The following is a 6,329-nucleotide window of genomic DNA, read 5'->3' as shown; positions in this document are numbered from 1 at the left end:
AAAATCATATTCAATAGATTTTCCAGTGATGTATTTCACATAAAGCATATTCCAGTTATGTCCTATTCATAAGCATCCTTTCATGAAGCACTTGGAATGCCCTGTCACAACCATGACAAAAATAAAACAAACACCTCAGGAAAAAGTGAATGTGGGAGAAGGAACTGACTGCAGTATGAAAGACCAGATATAGGCTAGACAAGATACTATGAAAGACAATGGCAATTGTTTCACAAAGAGCTATTGTAAATGAACAGAGGTTTCCAGCACTGCAGTACGGACAAACAATAAAACAGTTTCACATCCATGCAATATTTAAAATACAAATGATTGGCTTCATTTTAATCCTGGTGTGTAGGTGAGCCATTCATTTAGTAATCAGAGTAATATGGCACAAAGGTTTAATTTAGATCTAGGTGGGATCTACAATATGTGTGTGCTTCTGCTCATGGCTACTAGGCAACACTGGGAAATAACCTCCTCTGGTTTGCATTTGCAGCCTCAGGTATAGTGCAGACAGCCGTAATGTGAGTTTTGTCACTTGGCCTTGTCAGTGACTCTAAGCTGACAGTAGATCATTGCCACATGGCCACGCCATTCTCTATGGGAGTGAAAGACATTAAGTGTGTCAGTTGCATTGTGCTGTATGAAGTATGGCAGTTTTATAAAGCAGCCTGAAATCTACTAGGGAACTAAGCTGAAAGCAGAAATTCTGCACTAATCAGCTTTGAAAAATACTGTTTCAGATGTAGACCTCCCCTTCCTCTAAAGGAGGAAGAGTCAATATATCACACTATGCAGGAGCACCCCTAATGGTTTTATTAAATGAGTTCTGTGGTTGAAGTTCGGATATGGTAAATTAGGGGAAAATCATGGATTAGTCCCAGTGGAAATGTCAAAAGCAATGGAAATTACAAGAAAAAGTCACAAGAAGTCACTGATGTGCAAGATGTCTGAGACCAAACTATCAGTTTAGACCACCTGTGGTTTTGATTATTAATTATTTATACAATACAATCTTTATGGTACTTTGCAACTGAATAAAAGATAATATCCTTGTCTTGGGGAGTTTAAACTTTTAGGTGCTAGTTTTGGTACAGGGCTCCATGCACCCATAGGGTATGTCTACACTACAGTGTTATTTTGAAATATCTTATTTCAAAATAGTTATTTCGAAATAACGCATCTACACATGAAATAGCATTTTGCTATTTTGAAATAGCACATCCACATTGAATGGACTCTGAATAGCATTTAAGGTTGGCCAGAACCAGTTCCAGCAGAGCACCAGGTCAGGACTTACTGTGTAGGGCTGCTGCCTGAGGCTATTTGAGGTCTGTATTTAACGGGACCCCCCGGACAGCCAGTTCTCAGGTTTCCCTGCTTGCTTGTCTACCTCAATGAGGGACAACAAAGCATTGTGTCTCTGCATGCCCTGGTTGCCCTCACTCAGGACACCACAGCACTCTGCAACATAGAGCCAGAGCTGACCCTGCGCACTCTGGTGCTTCTCTTGGATGCATTGCTGTGAGCCTGGCTGCACTTTCTGCAGGCTGCCATCCAGGAGGTCTATCGGGGGGCTGTCAGAATCCAGGAGGCCCTGCAGGAAAGCTTCCACCCTGAGGAGCACTAAGAGCCTCCCTGGTCTGCCCCACTGGGGGCTTGTGCCTCATTCCTCCCTCGTGTCCTTCCACTTACCCATCCCTAACCCCCTGTCCTGATGTCAAATAAAATACACGTATTTTCATGAACACAAACTCTCTTTATTTAACAAAACTGGAGGGGGAGGGAATGAAACTCTGGGGAGACTAGGGAAAGGAGGCGGGAGAGGAGAGAGGAGAGGGTGGGAGATGGGAGGGGGAAACCTGGGAGGAGAGAGTTGGAAGGGGGAAGCAAGGGGAAGAAGGGGGAGGAGAAGCTCAGGGCTCAGGGGTAGAGGTCTCGCCAGACCAACTTGATTGTCATGCAAACCTGCTCCTGGGTTCGTATGTGGCCTTTGGTGGCAGGCTGGCAGCCATCCTGCCATAGAAGGCCATGTTCCTCTGTCTAGTGCTGAGATCAAGGACATTGGGGGCATCCCCCCCAAACATGAATAAGGTTCATGATCTCCACCCTGGACCAGGAAGGCGCCCACCTTCTCCGGTCCCTGGCAGGCTCCTGGGAGCTGGCAGACTGCTCCTGGGGAGCAGTAGAGGGCTGGCTTCCAGTGGCTTGCTGCCTCATGTTTTGGGGCCACTGGGTCAGGGGCAGTGACTGCTGGCTCTGGCTGGTAGGCTTGGAGCTGGCACAGACACTGTGGCCAGAGTCTACCCCTTTAAGGGCTCCGCGGTGCAGGGGAGGGAGAGAAGTGTTCTTGGTTGAGGCTGGAGTGGCTACCAGGGCACCCTGGGAAGGCTGGAGGCCCCCTATTTCGATATACGTGTCTACACAGCACTTATTTCAAAATAGCTATTTCGAATTTGGCGTTATTCCTCATAGAATGAGGTTTACCAAATTCAAAATAAGCGCTCCGCTATTTCAAATTTATTTTGAAATAGCAGTTTGTCTGTGTAGATGCCACGAAAGTTATTTCAAAATAAGGGCTGTTATTTCAAAATAGCTGTGCTGTTTAGACATACCCATACAGGATAAAAAGCATGAATATTATTCTTACATCCACGTAAGACTTACACCTCCTTCTTAAAAGTTACCTCTATGGCCAGATCCTCAGCTGTGTTCCAATGGCTCAAAGAGTATGAAAAACTGGACTGGAAACTGCCAGAGATAAATATGCCTTTGCGTAGTAAAAGTGGAAGGCCACCTATGCCTCCACACTCAGGTATGCTGAGCATTGCTCCCATGCATCTGAAATCTGGTCCCAAACTGTTTTAAGTGTCAAATCCCCCAGCGTATCTAAGGCCCCCAGAAGGACATGATCCTAATGTGAGCAGCATAGCTCCTCTGTGCAAGAAAGGGTGCAACAGTGGAGCTTGTTCAGGGCTTCCACATTTAATGCACTGTGGAGGCCTCACTCTATCCTGGACTCATGGAACAGACCGGTGCATCCCAGCCAGGGGATCCACAATCAATATCAATCTATAAGGTCCTCTTTTCTGTAGGGAGACTGGGTCTTCCTGTGTAACTAGCATGTAAACGACAAGCTCTTGGAAGAGGTGGAACATCAACTGTGGGGGCAGCTGCAGCCCAGCAGCTAATATTGTGACTTAAGGAAAAGATTCCTTCCTCAAAAGCCTTTCTTCCCTCCCCTGCACAAAGACCACTTACTGAGGCCGCGCGCTAAGGAGAGGATTGGGCTCTAGAAAATGGATACCAGGTTTTATGAAACATAGCCATGGTATCCTGCAGCCTATATGCTAGACCCTAAGGATATGTCCATGACTGGCTGGTGTCCCCAACTTGGTTTTGTTGGGCTCAGGCTACAAGGCTATAAAATTGCAGTGCAGATATCCAGGATTGAGCCGGAGACCAAACTCAGGCCCAGATTTACAATATCCAAAGGCGAGACGCCAGCCCAAGCCCAGACATCTACACTGCAGTTTTATGGCCCTGCAGACCACATCAGATGCCATAGGCCATACATGGGTATTTTATTACAGTGTAGAAATACCCTGGCAGCACATGACAAAGTTAATAGACTTTTTTTTTCCCAGAGAGAGGGGGTGAGAGGAGGTTTTGTTTCCTATAATGAAATTCAACTTAATCCTGTGATTTTTTTCCCCCATTTTAATATGTTTTCATTACTTGATTTATGTCAGCATCGGCAAACTCATGATTTTGTCATGCAAATTTGGGGGTTCATGTTCTATACACCTTTCTTGCAAAAGGTATTCATTTCCTGTTTAAAGAGCTACCCTTCGCAAAAAAAGAAGTTTTGTCTACTGGGAAGTTTTCCAGATCTTGTAAAAGTAGCTTTTGCAAAGAAAGGTAGATAGAGTACTTGGAAAATAAGAATATGTGCTACTCAGTAGGATGACATGTGTCCTAGGTTATTAAGAGTACATTGCTCATTAAAATAAAATGCATCCTAGGACATTACTGCAAATAAGTTAGCTAATACATTAATCAAAATGGCTTCGATAGGAGTACTGTCACTTTGACTGATAGCTACCTGAAGGGCATTTTTGGTGGGAAAGGAAGAATTGGGACTTCATGCCTGAAAAAGTAAGGAGAGTTCCTCTCTAATTATCCCCATGAGGAGCAAAAGGGACTTCCTTCCATCTGGCTGGTAGAGAGCGCTTACCTATTATTGCCAGTCCCAGACATTCTAAGAGCATGGATCAGACTCCCAGAAATAATTCAATTAGTTTTTTAAATCATGACATTTCAGGTTCTCTGTTTGCTTTTTTTTAAAGCCTTTGGGATTCATGTTTTCAAGTTTTTCTCCACAAGCATGAGGACTACAAAAATGCTGGGTGTGTAGGGTTTGGAGTGGAGGGGTGTTTTGTTTTTTAAACAGTAAACTGGGACTCTCACGTCATTATTCTGTGAGCTACGGCTTTAAGAAACACACCAAATCTCACAAGTCTCCCAATAAAATCATGAAAGCTGGCAGCACAGGAGCTGCTATTTGAGGAGAAGGGCTAGTTGTCTTGAGTAGAGGAAGAGGTGGTCTTCCTGGGAAAAGAAATGGGTCTCTGGAAGCCTTCTCTGGCTCCTGCACCCCTTTCCTCTCTACTTTTAAACACTGCTGCTGTGTGCAGATAAGGAGAACCTACCCACCGCTCTGCTGCAGCAAAGCCTGGAAGGCACATGCTACCTCAAGCACAGCAAATCTGGCTCATTCTTTGGTTTGCTCTGTTTGCAAAGCTGTTGTGCTTAACTACAGATATTTATTCATTTAATCTTGTTTAAACCCTGATTATTTGTTTTAAAAGCCTCTTCTTTCCTGAGTACGTAGTGGTACCCACAGGCATTTACGCATGTTCTTCTACTCTGCTTAGTCCTGACATGAATGCAAGTTCAGACAAGACCATCAGGACCATCCACTTCACCTCTTCCTCTGCAAGGCCATGCTCTTCCCTTCTTTCCTCTCAAGCACCCTTTCTTCTAGAAGGCAGCAGAGAAAGATTAACCAATTCCGCATCCTGAGATTTAAATTTATGCAACTCTGCCAGCTGACCAGCAGACAGTGCTCAAACTGTAGGGAAGCGTCATGATCTATCTCCCTCAAAATTTATCACCCGTGCCAAACTTTAGCTCACGATGCCATATAGCAAAGAGGTAGGTAAGAGAGATGAGCCAAGACACAGAGCAGTAGAGGGAGAAGAATCCGATAAGCAATGAGCAAGCTAGTCAGCCTGATATTTATATGCTAGATGTGCTAAAGATTCATATTTCCCTTCATGCTCTTTTACTCAGCCATCCTATGTGGGCCTTGAAGGGAAACCAGTCAGCCTTAGAGGGGAACCTTCATGTGGCTGAGAAAGAGAAACCATGCACCTGCACTGGAAGAAATGAAGGGCCGCATATCTAATTAATGGAGATGGCTCTGGGTCCACTAATTTGGTGCCTCCTAGACCCTGAAGAAGATGTGGAAGGTGAGCTTGTCAGGGGGTATGGAATACAGCTGTAGGTGAGGTTCAGTGGGGTTTGTTCACTAAGTTGGGGGCATCCCACTTCCAGCCAGAAAAAGTCCCTCCTGCAGTGGCCGATGGCAAGCAGAGAAGCATCTGACTCCATTTCGGCCCCAGCTGGGCTGCCTGGTGGCTGGGAGAGACTAAAGACTGAGCTCCATCTGAGATGGGGGGCCGTTAGAGGAGAGTTTGACTTTGTTTCAGCCCCTGCTGGGCTGTGAGGACTGGGAGACACTGAAAGTTCCAGCTCCAGCTGCTTGGGGCAGCAGGGAGTGGGATTCCTATTGATCCCCAGCAGGGCTGGGGAGGCTGAGAGGAGAGAAGGAAGTTCTGTCTAGAAAATAACTGCAGTAACTGTGCTTTGTTTTTCCAAAGGAATCCAAATTCTTGTATTTTTCACCTGCCATATCTGAGTCCTAGCTCAGGGGCAGCAGTGGCATTGGCCAGGAGAGATGCCTCTTCCCAAACCATTTCTAAACGTCATGGAAATCACTTGGGCCGTGTCCAGACTCAGGGGTTTTTTCGGGAAAAGTAGCCTTTTCCCGAAAAAACTTCCCCTGCGTCCAGACTCAAGCCGCGTTCTTTCGAAATTATTTCGAAAGAACGCGGCTTTTCTTTCGATGGCGGTAAACCTCGTTTCACGAGGAAGAACGCCTTCTTTCGAAAGTTCCTCTTTCGAAAGAAGGCGTTCTACAATGTAAAGAGGCCGTCTTCGAAAGAGAGCATCCAGACTCGCTGGGTGCTCTCTTTCGAAAA

The sequence above is a fragment of the Pelodiscus sinensis genome, chromosome 6, assembly GCF_052426305.1.
Source record: "Pelodiscus sinensis isolate ZL-2025 chromosome 6, ASM5242630v1, whole genome shotgun sequence".
Classification (NCBI taxonomy): Eukaryota; Metazoa; Chordata; order Testudines; family Trionychidae; genus Pelodiscus; species Pelodiscus sinensis.
The sequence above is the reverse complement of the archived record's forward strand: the minus strand, read 5'-3'. Positions refer to the sequence as shown.